Below are 15,738 nucleotides of genomic sequence, written 5' to 3' on the forward strand. Positions count from 1 at the left end.
AAATATTTTAAATAACTTTTTTATTAATTTTTAATTTTTTATAACCATATAATGTATTTTTATCCCCAGGGGTACAGGTCTGTGAATTGCCAGGTTTACACATTTCACAGCACTCATCATAGCACATACACTCCCCAATGTCCATTCCCCACCACCCTCACATGACGCCCCTCCCCCCAGCAACCCTCAGTCTGTTTTTTTAGATTGGGTCTTTTATGGTTTGTCTCCCTCCCGAACCCTTCTTCTTTCATTTTTTTCTTTTCCGACCCCCTAAACCCCCAAGTTGCATCTCTACTTCCTCCTATCAGGGAGATCATATGATAGTTGTCTTTCTCCGATTGACTTATTTCACTAAGCATAATACCCTCTAGTTCCATCCATGTTCTTGCAAATGGCAAGATGTCATTTCTTTTGATGGCTGCATGTATTCCATTGTATATATATACCACATCTTCTTTATCCATTCATCTTTTGATGGACATCTAGGTTCTTTCCATAGTTTGGCTATTGTGGACATTGCTGCTATAAACTTAAATAACTTTTAAGACTTTCAATACAATTATATTTAGAGGTATGTTATTTAATCATCAGATATTTGGTGGGGGATGTCCCAGTTATCTTTCTGTTATTCTACCTTTATTTAACCACATTCTGAAAACATTGTATAATTTTTATTATTTAAATGTGTTAATATGTAATTCTATTGTTTATAATTTGATCTATCTTGGTGGATGTTCCATGTGAGCATGAGAAAAATATTTGTTCTGCTATCACTGGCTACATAATTTTTGAAATATCAACTTAGGAAAAATTGATTTATGGTGCCGTCCAGATCAATTATACTGACTTTCTGCCTGTTTGATCGGTCAGTTGCTGAAAGAAGGATGATGAAGTCTCCAATCATAATCATATTTCTGTGTATTTTTCTTTCAGACCCATCAGTTTTTGCCTCACATATTTTGACATTCTAGTTAGTTTAGTTGTGTACATATTAAAAGATTTCAAGGTCTTCCTGTAAAACTATTGTTCCTTTACTCTATCTTGTTTGGAAGGGTCTTTTTCTCTGACATTTATATTGCTACTCCAACTTTCTTCTTGTTAGTGTTAATATATCTTTCTCCATACTTTTAAGTATAACCAATCAGATTATTTCCACTTAATGTATTTCCTGGGACACAACACAACAACATTCAGTTCTGTTTTGTTTTGTTTTGTTTCTGCACTAGTCTGAAGCTCCGTCTTTTAACTGATGTATTTAAGACAATTGGTATTCAAAATAATTATTAGATTAGTATTTGCCATGTTTACCCATTTTCAATTTTTGTACTTATTTTTATTTTCTTCTCTTTCCACCTTCTCTGATTTGAATTGACCTTTCTCTGATTCCATTTTTTAATCTCTAAGTACATTCACTATACGTTGTAAAATCAGTAGTAGTGTTTGCAATGTATAATTCTAACTAATCTAAGTACATCTTCAGGTAACACTATATTGTTTAACTTGCTATGAATGTACCTTGTAAGAGAGTATACCCCATTCCTCCCCTACATTCATTATGGCATTGTCATTCAACTTAACCATATGATATAAGCACCTTGTGAATTGATCGATTAATACTTTAAATAGTTATGTTTTCAATTAAGAATAAGAAAAATAATTCATCTATTGCATATTCATTTATCCCTTCTCCTGTGCTCTTCATTTTTATGAGGCCTGAGTTTTTGTTATATCATTTTCCTTCTCCCTAAAGAACTTCTTTTAAACATTCATTCCAGGACATGTCTGCCAGTGATGAATTCCTTCAGTTTGAGTTTTTCTAAGAAAGGCTTTATTTTTCTTAACACTTTGAAGATAGTTTTACCAGATATAGAATTCTAAGTTGGTGGAAATTTTTCCTTAAATATTTTAAATATTTCACTCTTTTCTCTTCTTACTTGCATGATTTCTGATGAAAAGTTTGCTACATTTTATATCTTCAATCCTCTATTGGTAAAGTGTTTCTTTCCCTGGCTTATTTCAGTATTTTATCTTTGCTTATGGTTTCTACATAAATATAATATTATTAGTGTAGAGAATTTTGGCATTTATGATGCTTGGTGTTGCCTATTCCCCCTGGATTTATGTTTGGTATCTGTTGTTTTGGAAAGTTCTCAATTATTATTACTTTCAATATTTCCTTTACTCTGTTCTTTCTTTATTCTTCTTCAAATTCTTCAAGCATTTATATATGCTATCTTTTGAAACTGTCCCATATTTCTTTAATGTTTTATTGCTTTTTTTCATTATTTTTCTTTCCCTTTTGCATTTAAGTTTGGTGACATTCTTTGGCTATGCCAAGTCTACAAATTTGAACAACAAAAATATTTGTTGTTTTCCTTAGAGTGTTTCAGATTTATTAATTTTTTAAAGATTTTATTTATTTATCTGAGAGAGCAAGAGAGAGCATATGCATAAGTAGGGAGGAGAGGGAGAAGCACATTCCCCGCTGAGCAGGGACATCAAAGTAGGGCTTGATCCCAGAACTCTGGAATCATGACCTGAGCCAAAGGTAGACGCTTAACTGACAGCCACTCAGGTGCCCCAAGTGTTTTAGATTTCTAACATTTCTTCTTAAATTCCTTTTTAGTGATTTATCTCTCTTATTTTATTATATGTGTTATTTTATATTGTCTATTTCTTTTTCTATTAGAGACTATTAGAGAATTAACACCATTTTTAATTCTCCCCCTGATAATTCTAAAATCAATACCATATCTGATTCTATTTCTACTGCTTGGTTTGTCTCTTGACAACTTTTGTTTTGTTTTACTGAGATTTTATTTTTTAGAGCAGTTTCAGTTCACAGAAAATTTGAGAGGAAGATACAGAGATTTCCCACAGACCCCTTGGACCTGTACTGACATAGCCTCTGCCATTATCAACATCCCCACAAGAGTGGTACATTTTTTTACACTGATGAACCTATACTGACACATCATAATCACCCACTATCTAAAGCTTATCCTAAGGCTCACTCTTGCTAGTGAACATTCTGTCAATTTGGTCCCACATTGTGTTTTGCTCTGCATAATTTTTTTTAAATTTTATTTGTTTGTGTTGTTATTGTTTATACTTTTTGTTGAAAATTGCACATATTTTATTCAGTAATAAAGACTGAGGGTAAATTGGCCTTACATGTTAATATATATATTAATTTTCTAACAGTTGGGCTTTTTAAATTTGGTTTTTAACTATGATGGTCAGAGGCTTCAATTCCTAAGCTTTTCCTCTTTCACCTTTCTCTCTTGGCTTTTGCTTTCTCTATATACTCCTCCTCAGAGAGATTGTGTCTTGCAGCTCTTTCAAGTGTAATCTACTATGACTTTACTGGAGTCCTGTTGGTGTACTGATAAAGTAGGAAAAATGAGAAAGAGTCTACAATCCAATAGTGACAGCTCATTCCTTTAGTGGGTCTTTGTTTCTGGGATGTGATTTACAAGTTTTTCTCAAAGGTATAGTTTATTTTCACCTTATGAACAGGAGGGTTAGAGTAAGCTGGAGTGAGAGAAAAACCATTCCCCAGGCACAGTAAAACTCTAGAGAGTTAGTCTTTTTCATGTAGACATAAATCAACTATTCCACAATGATTATTCTACCCCTCCTTCTGCCAACAGGAGAACTTTCTGAGATTTTCACCATCAGTACCTAGTGGTTCCTGGAGGTGAAACCATGCAAGTATAAAGACCTCCCCTAAGACTGTAGCACCTTGAGTTTGTCCCCATCATCCTAGTTCACATTTAGTCTCTGCCAATTTGATAACATTGTCAGTTAATTGTTCCTACCAGCTTATAGTTCTAGGACTTTCTGTCACACATGAGCATATCTAGGATATCATTTCCTTGATTTGATGTCTCCAAATTTTGGTGTGGTGATGTACCTTACAGTCAGTTCTCTGATGAATACAATAAAAGTCGCTGATTTTCAGTTTGCTCAGTATTATCTTGTAAAAAATGGAGTGACAACTTCCAGATTCTTTGCATGTTAACCAAATTGCCCCTCAAATATGTTACTAATTGTATTTTGAAAATATTCAAAACCGTCTATTCCATTAAATGATAAAGTATTATTTTAAAATGGATGCATATAAAAATTTAATATTAAATTGCTTAAAGTGAAACTAAATATTTATCATTTTTAATAAAATAACACTATAATCTTATGCTTCAGTGTTCATATATTTAAGGAGTAAATTAGTGTCATGTTTCATGCATGCATGTCTAGGCACACATATGAAAATACCTAATAGTAATACAATGTTTTTTAATATTGCAAGATATCTTCAACTGTCAGCTGTTAACTGTTACAAATATTATGCTAACTTGTGAATATTCCAGGAACCATAAGTTAGGGCAGAAAGAAAACAAAATGATTCTTTGGCTCTACTGAGTAAGCATATTTTGTTATGCAAGAACATACTGCATTCATGCACCTAAAAAGTATCTGACATGTTATTTAATTTATTTCTCTTACCTAAGCATTTCACTATGCAAAAGTCTCTCTGTTTTTTATGTTGTCCAAATGACAAACATTTATGGCATTCAGAAAAAAAAAAAGAAAAGAAAAATTTTGTTTTATGGATTTAGAACATTAGATCCTGGAGCCCAAGTTGTATTAATTACTAGATCCATTTTTAGGGTTTTGAGTCTTACCATGTGAAAGCTGAGTTAAGGATCCTACATGACAGAGAAGCCAGATGTGCTACAACAAAACTATTTGTATTTGTGATGTGTGGAATTCTACAAAGTCTGGGGTCTCTAGATGGATACATTTTGCCTAAGTCAAAGCATGATACTCTTTGAAAAACTGTGTTCACTACATAGCATTTTCCCTTGCTTTAAATATTCAAATCAATTTAAGTAGACTCAATATACTTAAAACAGTATCATTTCCATTAATGCGATATTTCTCTTAACCATCTGGGTTTTCTGTAATGTATTTTATTGCTTTATGTATTTGCACATGCAAGTCTTATAATGTTGTTTCACTTACTATAATGCTTATTTTATAGTTTTGGCATTTTAAAGAATTTGTATTTTATTATAGTCTCAAAATGCTTGTTCCTGTTATATAGAAATATCACACATTAACATGGATTTATCTTATACATAATAATTTTGCTAGTTTCTTGGTTTAACAATTTGAGATTGAAGGGTGTGTTTATGTAGACAAATAAATACCTCCTATGCAAATAGTAGCAGTATTTTATTCCTCATTCCTTATATGTTTATACTATTACTATTTTTATGTGGCAAGGCTATTAGTGCAATATTGAAAGAAGTACTGAAATTAAAATGCTGTTGAATTTACATGGGTTTTTAAAAATTATTGTCCACTGAAGACAATCTTTGCTGTATTTTTCAAAAATACACTTCACTTAATCAAAAATATTTTTTTTAAGATTTTATTTATTTATTTGACAGGCAGAGATTACAAGTAGGCAGAGAGAGAGAGAGGAAGAAGCAGGCTCCCTGCTGAGCAGAGAGCCCAATGCGGGGCCCAATCCCAGGACTCTGGGATCATGACCTGAGCCGAAGGCAGAGGCTTTAACCCACTGAGCCACCCAGGCGCCCCAAAAATAAATTTTTTAATGTTGTTTTATTTTATTGTTTTTTGTTCACATTTTCTTTGTTTTTTGATGAGTGGTAGTTGCATTTCATAAAATTATTATCTTTGCATTTATTTTTATTTTTTTATGTTTCTTTTTTTTCCAATTTATTTATTTTCAGAAAAACAGTATTCATTATTTTTTCACCACACCCAGTGCTCCATGCAAGCCGTGCCCTCTATAATACCCACCACCTGGTACCCCAACCTCCCACCCCCCGCCACTTCAAACCCCTCAGATTGTTTTTCAGAGTCCATAGTCTCTCATGGTTCACCTCCCCTTCCAATTTACCCAAAAGCACATACCCTCCCCAATGTCCATAACCCTATCCCCCTTATCATTGCATTTAATGGGATAACAGTTTTCTTAAGTTCCTTGAGGAGGTGCATTTCATTAATTGATTTTCTAATATGAAACACATCTTTCTCTCCTATAATAAACTCAGTGATGTAATGGTTATGTTTTATACTGCATTCCATTTGTTAATTTTTATGTAATCCATTTGCATCTCTGTACTTGAGTAAAATTGACATCTTTCCCCTTCATCTCACTGTCATTTTCTAATTGTCTTATCGTTATATTAGTCATATAGAATAATTAATAATACTGATTTAGGAGTTTTCTTTCTTTTTTGTTCTCTGAAAATTTTTGCATTAGATTGAAATGATCTAGGGACAGTGATGTCATCAAGATGGCAGAGCAGAAGACTCAGCCTCTGCTTCCCCATAATGAACAACTATTGGATACCTACCAACAAATGAAAATAACTCTAAGTAAGAGAGTTCAGAAGTCCAGATTAAAAAGTTTAGTAACAGAGCAGAACAAAATAACAGAATAATAACATATAAGGTTAAGGAAGAATGGATTCATTTTTTTGCATCATCCCATGCCCCAGGCTGACACTACTCAGCACCAAGATGGAATTCCTCTGTTTAAGAGTTCTCCTCTCCAAGAAAAGGAGAATGAGTTGAGTGACCAGCTACCCCAGCCTTTCAAGGAACTACGCAATGGACCTGTGTCAGTTTACCACACCAAGAGACAGGCAAAGTTGAGACCACTAAAGATGGTTAGGAATAAGGAAGGAGGGTTGGAGTTACCAGTATGAGCCACTTGGTAGAAGAACCTGCAATTCTCAGTGGCTTGCTCTGCAGAAGACTCCAGCAGCTTTCACAACTGAGGACTTCCACAGCTCCTGCAAATGCTTCAGATCCCCTAGGTGTCATCACTCAGGGCATTGCCTTGGACTCCAGAAGTCTATTCCACAGATGACCATATCAGCTTTTATCACTGAGAAAACCAATGGCCAGTATAGCCTTCATGGATGCCCTCCAGATTTTGCTAATAAAGTTTTTATACATAGTTTTTGTGACTGCAGACATCAATTACCTGAGTCTCCCCCTGTTCCCTCAGCCTCTTCCCACTGCAACCTACATCCATACCAATAGCTAGCTGTGGCCTCTGTCCCTGTGCTGTCCCAGGATCCCATGGCTACTGCTCACTATTGTGTATTTGTCTGAGGCTAGCCTCTGCATCTCTCTTGATAGCACCATTGAGTAAGGACTAGTGATAACACCTTCAATGGCTTACTTTCTTTTTGCATCTGGTAATTCTTATTTTATCACAAGTAGCTGTTCTAAGAAGACCTTACCTCCGATACCTAGGACAGGATGGTCTGGTTTGTTCCCTTATCTCTGGTTTCCTTTCATCTCCCATATTTTGAATTTTGTGAGCCTGATCCCATGGTCCCTTACCTATCTCTCCCTACCTAGCCCTGTCTGTCCCTTATTCATTCCTTCCCCTGGGCCCCAGGGAGAGACGTTAAATGATTTAAGTTCCCTGGTTAGCTTTCCATAAAAGACCATCCCTAAAAACCTTCAGTGGCAACCCTGTCAGGAGCCCTCTCACTTCTGATAGCTTTTTCTGTCCTTGCTTAGTAAACTTCTAATGCTTTATTCATTCTCCTTTGTCCATTAAATTCATGCTTCAACTTTGTGAGACAAGAACCTAGCTCTCCCACATCATTTACAGGTGATACCACAGAAATACAAAAGATCATAATATACTACAATGAACATACAATAAGCCAACAAATTGGAAAACCTATAAGAAATGGATGAATCCCTAGAAACATAGAACTTACCAACACTGAATTATGAAAAGATAGAAAATCTGAACAGGCCAATAACAAACAAGAAGATTGAATTAGTAATCAAAAACTCCCCCCAAAAAAGAAGCAAAGTACCAGATGGCTTCAAGGTGAATTCTTAAAAAAAAATAAATAACATAAAAATAAAATAAAAAGCAAAAAATAAAGAGTAATTAATACCAAGTCTTCTCAAATTCTTCCCAATATTGAAAGGTTGAACTACTCCCAAATTTATTTAACAAGGAAGACAGCATTATACTAATACAAAAGCCAGAGAAGAACACTGTAAAAAAAGAAAGCTAATGGCTAATATCTATCATGAATATAGAAAAAAATGTCTTCAACAAAATATTAGTAAACTGAATTCAGCAACATGTAAAAAGAATCATACACCATGATCAAGCGGGATTTAGCTCTGAGATACAAGAATGGTTCAACATACTGAATCAATAAATGTGATACTCTTTATTGATAAAGTGAAAATAAAGATATATTATCATCTCAATAAATGCAGAAAGAGCCTTTAACAAAATTAAATATCCTTTCATGATAAAAACTATTAACAAAGAGTGTATAGAAGAAGCATATCTCAATGTAATAAAAGCCATATACGGCAAGCCCAAAACTATCATCATAGCCAATGGTGAAAAGTTGAAACATTTTCCTATAAGATCAGATCAGGACAAGATCAGGAGCAAGACCCTCACTATTCCTATTCAACATATTATTGAAAATCCTAGGTAGCAATTAGGAAAAATAAAGAAAGGAAAGGCAGCTAAATTAAAAAGATATAAAATTATCTTTTTAGATGTATCATCTCATATATAGAAAATCAAAGACTATAAGAAAAAGCTATCAAAACTATTCAATTTTGGAGTGGAGTCTTTTGGGTTTTCCACATAGAGTATCATATCATCTGCGAAGAGTGATAATTTGACTTCTTCTTTGCCGATTTGGATGCCTTTAATTTCCTTTTGTTGTCTGATTGCTGAGGCTAGGACTTCTAGTACTGTGTTGAATAGCAGTGGTGATAATGGACATCCCTGCCGTGTTCCTGACCTTAGTGGAAAAGCTTTCAGTTTTTCTCCATTGAGAATGATATTTGCAGTGGGTTTTTCATAGATGGCTTTGATGATATTGAGGTATGTGCCCTCTATCCCTACACTTTGAAGGGTTTTGATCAGGAAGGGATGCTGTACTTTGTCAAATGCTTTTTCAGCATCTATTGAGAGTATCATATGGTTCTTGCTCTTTCTTTTATTGATGTGTTGTATCACATTGACTGATTTGCGGATGTTGAACCAACCTTGCAGCCCTGGGATAAATCCCACTTGGTCGTGGTGAATAATCCTTTTAATGTACTGTTGAATCCTATTGGCTAGTATTTTGGTGAGAATTTTTGCATCTGTGTTCATCAAGGATACTGGTCTATAGCTCTCTTTTTTGATGGGATCCTTGTCTGGTTTTGGGATCAAGGTGATGCTGGCCTCATAAAATGAGTTTGGGAGTTTTCCTTCCATTTCTATTTTTTGGAACAGTTTCAGGAGAATAGGAATTAGTTCTTCTTTAAATGTGTGGTAGAATTCCCCCGGGAAGCCATCTGGCCCTGGGCTTTTGTTTGTTTGGAGATTTTTAATGACTGTTTCAATCTCCTTACTGGTTATGGGTCTGTTCAGGCTTTCTATTTCTTCCTGGTTCAATTTTGGTAGTTTATATGTTTCTAGGAATGCATCCATTTCTTCCAGATTGTCAAATTTGTTGGCGTAGAGTTGCTCATAGTATGTTCTTATAATAGTTTGTATTTCTTTGGTGTTAGTTGTGATCTCTCCTCTTTCATTCATGATTTTATTTATTTGGGTCCTTTCTCTTTTCTTTTTGATAAGTCTGGCCAAGGGTTTATCAATTTTATTAATTCTTTCAAAGAACCAGCTCCTAGTTTGGTTGATTTGTTCTATTGTTTTTTTGGTTTCTATTTCATTGATTTCTGCTCTGATCTTTATGATTTCTCTTCTGCTAGAACTTATACAGGAATTCAGTAAAGTATCAGGATATAAGATCAATGCACAGAAATCAGTTTCATTTCTCTACACCAACAACAAGACAGAAGAAAGAGAAATTAAGGAGTCAATCCCATTTACAATTGCACCCCAAACCATAAGATACCTAGGAATAAACCTAACCAAAAAGGCTAAGAATCTATACTCAGAAAACTATAAAGTACTCATGAAAAATTGAGGAAGACACAAAGAAATGGAAAAATGTTCCATGCTCCTGGATTGGAAGAATAAATATTGTGAAAATGTCTATGCTACCTAAAGCAATCTACACATTTAATGCAATTCCTATCAAAGTACCATCCATCTTTTTCAAAGAAATGGAACAAATAATTGTAAAATTTATATGGAACCAGAAAAGACCTCGAATAGCCAAAGTGATATTGAAAAACAAAGCCAAAGTTGGTGGCATCACAATTCCGGACTTCAAGCTTTATTACAAAGCTGTCATCATCAAGACAGCATGGTACTGGCACAAAAACAGACACATAGACCAATGGAACAGAATAGAGAGCCCAGAAATAGACCCTCAACTCTATGGTCAACTAATCTTCGACAAAGCAGGAAAGAATGTCCAATGGAAAAAAGACAGCCTCTTCAATAAATGGTGTTGGGAAAATTGGACAGCCACGTGCAGAAAAATGAAATTGGACCATTTCCTTACACCACACACAAAAATAGATTCAAAATGGATTAAGGACCTCAATGTGAGAAAGGAATCCATCAAAATCCTTGAGGAGAACACAGGCAGCAACCTCTTCGACCTCAGCCGCAGCAACATCTTCCTAGGAACATTGCCAAAGGCAAGGGAAGCAAAGGCAAAAATGAACTTTTGGGATTTCATCAAAATCAAAAGCTTTTGCACAGCAAAGGAAACAGTTAACAAAACCAAAAGACAACTGACAGAATGGGAGAAGATATTTGCAAACGACATATCAGATAAAGGACTAGTGTCCAAAATCTATAAAGAACTTAACAAACTCAACACCCAAAGAACAAATAATCCAATCAAGAAATGGGCAGAGGACATGAACAGAAGTTTCTGCAAAGAAGACATCCAGATGGCCAACAGACACATGAAAAAGTGCTCCATATCACTCAGCATCAGGGAAATACAAATCAAAACCACAATGAGATATCACCTCACACCAGTCAGAATGGCTAAAATCAACAAGTCAGGAAATGACAGATGCTGGCGAGGATGCGGAGAAAGGGGAACCCTCCTACACTGTTGGTGGGAATGCAAGCTGGGGCAACCACTCTGGAAAACAGCATGGAGGTTCCTCAAAATGTTGAAAATAGAACTGCCCTATGACCCAGCAATTGCACTACTGGGAATTTACCCTAAAGATACAAACGTAGTGATCCAAAGGGGCACTTGCACCCGAATGATTATAGCAGCAATGTCCACAATAGCCAAACTATGGAAAGAACCTAGATGTCCATCAACAGATGACTGGATCAAGAAGAGGTGGTATATATACACAATGGAATACTATGCAGCCATCAAAAGAAACGAAATCTTGCCATTTGCGACAACATGGATGGAACTAGAGCGTATCATGCTTAGCGAAATAAGTCAAGCGGAGAAAGACAACTATCATATGATCTCCCTGATATGAGGGAGTGGTGATGCAACATGGGGGCTTAAGTGGGTAGGAGAAGAATCCATGAAACAAGATGGGATAGGGAGGGAGACAAACCATAAGTGACTCTTAATCTCACGAAACAAACTGTGGGTTGCTGGGGGGATGGAGGTTGGGAGAAGGGGGTAGGGTTATGGACATTGGGGAGGGTATGTGCTTTTGGGTAAATTGGAAGGGGAGATGAACCATGAGAGACTATGGACTCTGAAAAACAATCTGAGGGGTTAGCAGTGGCGGGGGGGTGGGAGGTTGGGGTACCACGTGGTGGGTATTATAGAGGGCACAGCTTGCATGGAGCACTGGGTGTGGTGAAAAAATAATGAATACTGTTTTTCTGAAAATAAATAAATTGGAAAAAAACTATTCAATTAATTCATTAAGTTTGCAGGATATAAAATCAACATACAAAAATCAATTTCCTTTTATTTACTGGCAAAAAAAACTACGTACAATAGGAAAAAGAAAATAATCCCTGGGATGCCTGTGGAGTGCAGTCAGCTGAGCATCTATCTGACTCTTGGTTTCAGCTGAAGTCATGATCTCAGGGTTGTGAGACTGAGCCTTGAGTCGTGTTCTGCACTCAAAGCAGAGTATGCTTGAGTTTCCCTCTCTCCCTCTCACCCTGCCCTTCCCCCACTCTTTCTCAAATATTTATTTGTTTATTAACAAATAAATTCTCTCTCAAATACATAAATAAATTAAATATTTTAAAACAAGAAGATAACCCCACTCACAATAGCATCAAAATAAAATCATCAAAAATATTTTGGAATAAATTTAATCAAAGTGGTGATAAATGTGTACATGGAAGATTATTACATTGATGAAATAAACTGAAGAAGATACAAACAAATGAAAAGACACCCTATGTTCACAGAGTGGGAGAAATAATGTTGTTAAAATGTCCATACTACCAAAAGTCATCTGTAGATTCAATGCAATTCTTGTCAAAATTACAATAGCATTTTTCACAGAAAGAGAAAAAACAATCCTTAAATTTATGCAGTACCACAAAAGACCAAAGCAATTTTGCAAAATGATAAAGCTGGAGGCATTGGACTTTCTGATTTCAAACCATATTGCAAATCTATAGTAATCAAAACATACAGTACTGGCATACAACCAATAGACCAGTGAAACAGAATACAGAGCTCGGAAATAATGCATATTAACATCAACTAAGATTTGGCAAGAAAGCTAAGAATACCAAATAAAGAGAGGATAGTTTCTTCAATAAGTGGTGGTGGGAAAGCTGGACCTCTATCTTACACCATTCACTGAAACTTGAAATGAATTAAGGATTTAAACATCAGACTTGAAACCATAAGCCTTGTAGAAGAATACATAAGGAAAAATCTCCTTAAAATTGTACTTAGCAGCTATTTTTCCTACACCAAAAACATGGGCAATAAAAGCAAAACTATGAGTAGGTGGCGCTACATCAAACTAATGAGCTTTCCCATAGCAACAGAAGCAGTCAATAAAATAGAAAGGCCACCTGTGGAATGGGAGAAAGTATTTCAGAACTATATATTTGATAAGGGTATAAAATCCAAAATATATAAGAAACTCAGACAGCTTGATAGCAACAAAAGTAATAATATGACTGCAAAAGGAGCAATGGACCTGAATTAGATATTTTTTCAGAGAAGACATTCAAATGGCCAACAGGTATATTAAAAAGTGTTCAATGTTATTAATCATTTTGGAAATGCAAATCAAAACTGATGAGATATCATCTTACCCCTCTTAAGAATGACGATTCTCAAAATGACAGACAAATGCTGGCAAAGATGTGGAAAAAGGGAACACTTCTATACTGTTGTTTGGAATGTAAATTGGTATATCCACTATGAAAACAGTGTGGAGTTTCTTCAAAAATTGAAAACAGAATTAGTATTATGATCCTATGATCCCATGTCTGGGTACATATCCAGAAGAAATGAAATTAATACCTCAAAAAGATATTTGTACTCCTCATGTTCACTGCAGCATTTACAATAACTAAGACATAGAAACAACCTGTGTGTGTGTTTCTGTAACAGAATCTTTCAGCCATTAAAAAGGAGGAAAGACTCTCTTTTGTAACAACATAGATGAACATAAAGGAAATTAATCAAATAAGTGAGACAAAAAAGACAAATGTATTGCCTCACTTCTATGTGGATCTGAAAAAGTTGATCTTTTAGCAACAGAGTAGATTGGTGGTTGCCAGCGATGAGATATGGAGGAAATAAGGAGATGTGGTTAAAACGTACAAATTCCCAGTGTAAGATAAATAAGTTTAGGGGATGTAGTGTACAACATGGTGACTACAATAATGTATATTTGAAAGTTCTTAAGGGAGTAGATCTTAAAAGCTTCTGTTACCAAAAAAAAAAAATAGTAGTTATAGTAGTTATGTGAGGTAATATATACGTTAATTGACCTCATTGTGGTAATCACTTTACATTATACACATGTATCAAATCATATCATAAACCTTTAACTTATACAATGTAATACTGCAACAATAAAGCTGGAAAAAAAAGATTGAATAACTGGTGAAACTTACATGTTAGACTATCCTGACTCTGGGGAGATATTTAACATTTCTAGTCTTTTAAGTATACAGTTCAGTAGTTTTCAATATATTCAAAAAGTTGTTAACCTATCACTAGTATCTAATTCCAGAACATTTTTGCTATCCTCAAAAGAACCTGTACCACTTAGTAGGCCATTTTTTTAATTGCCACTCCCATTAATATCTCTTCCAATTCTTTGTTAGCTTGTTCGTTTTGTTTTGAATTAGTCCTAAAAACTGTTTCAGGAATTTTGCAATTTTATATAAATTTTCAAGTGTATTATGAGTTTAAGGGACTGCTTCTGATATCCCCAATTACTGAAACCACTATTGACTTATTTCTCAGTTTCTGTAAACTGAGAAATAACATTCATGTTTTCTTACCTCCTCCTCCTGTTGGTGATTAATTTCTATTGCATGCAGAACATTGTATCTGAAAGGGTATCTACAGAAATAATTGGCAGCCTAGGATGATGTTAGCTTCCTTCAGAGAAGAGATACATTTGCTTCTGTCTGTCTGTACCTGGAGACACAAACACTCCAAGGACCATTTAAGCTAAATTTGGCATTGGAGATCACTTGAGACTGAGCAGCGTCCCTAGTGACCAATTGTCTACTTCAGGTTTATTCTTACTCTTAACATGCTGCTTTTTAAGGTCCTAACACTCTGTAAGCACTAGTTTCAAATTGCTATCCCCATAGTGCCACAAAGCTGTCAAATTCCCCCCCAAATTGGAAAATACAGAGGAAAAGTGGGCCAAGAACACAGTACATGTTGCTGGACTGCTATTCTCTATCAGACTCTTCCTTTATCAGTAGCTCTCTTTTGCCACCTTTGAATACACGTTCTTATAATTGGTTAAGTTTTTGTTGTATGTGTGTGGTGGGGAGAAGCGGAAGTGGAAAACCTTGTATTAAGATTTCTTTGTAATTTTTGTATTCATCTTTTTTTTTTGAGCTTTTCCATTTTGACACCTGAGCTTCATTGATCTCTATTGTATCTCTGCCTTCCATTGCAATTCTCATTTTTATGATTTCTTTCTTATTGCACTTTTCTTAATATTAAAAATAATCTTTAGTCTTGGATTTCTTCTTCAATAAATGCATTAATGGTTGTATGTTTCTCTGTGCACACATTTTTATATTTAGCCATTTCTATTACAATTTTGTATACATATGCATGCATTTCCAGTATGATTTCTTCTTGAACTATGAGCTACTTAGGAGATTAAAATTAATCTCCAATGTTTTCATTTTCAAATATATGGAGGTTTTAATGACTTCTTTTTGTTATTGTTGAATTTGTTGTGTTAATTTAATTGTGCTAGAGTCAGAGAATATAGTCTATGGGATACCCACAGTTGTTTCGTGGAGTTGATTTGAAAGAAGTTTTCTCCAGTCACTCAGTGCAATATTCTATGTGCAGCCTGTTGCACCACAATATGTGTTTCTGTTAAGCAAATTCACTTACATATGATACATCAATAGGAGAATTATTCTGGAATAGCATATAAATTGTGTTGATTCATTCATCTATAACACATCCTAGACAAAATGAGGTCAAATGATAGCAGAATTATGGTCTTTATGAGGAAATGGAAAAATGTTCAGGACTGTTGCTATACCATCAGGAAGAGCATTTTATCATCTATCTTATGATGGGAAGAGTGTCCTATCCTAGACAC

The 15,738-nt window shown here is 34.9% G+C and overlaps 1 protein-coding gene across 2 annotated transcripts in view; it reads right to left on the reverse strand.

Moving 5' to 3' along the window:
* The window catches only part of SNTG1 (syntrophin gamma 1), a 939,244-nt gene that overhangs the window by 592,387 nt on the left and 331,119 nt on the right, over window positions 1-15,738 (reverse strand). The window lies entirely within an intron of this gene.

Source organism: Neovison vison, chromosome 4, assembly GCF_020171115.1.
Source record: "Neovison vison isolate M4711 chromosome 4, ASM_NN_V1, whole genome shotgun sequence".
NCBI lineage: Eukaryota > Metazoa > Chordata > Mammalia > Carnivora > Mustelidae > Neogale > Neogale vison.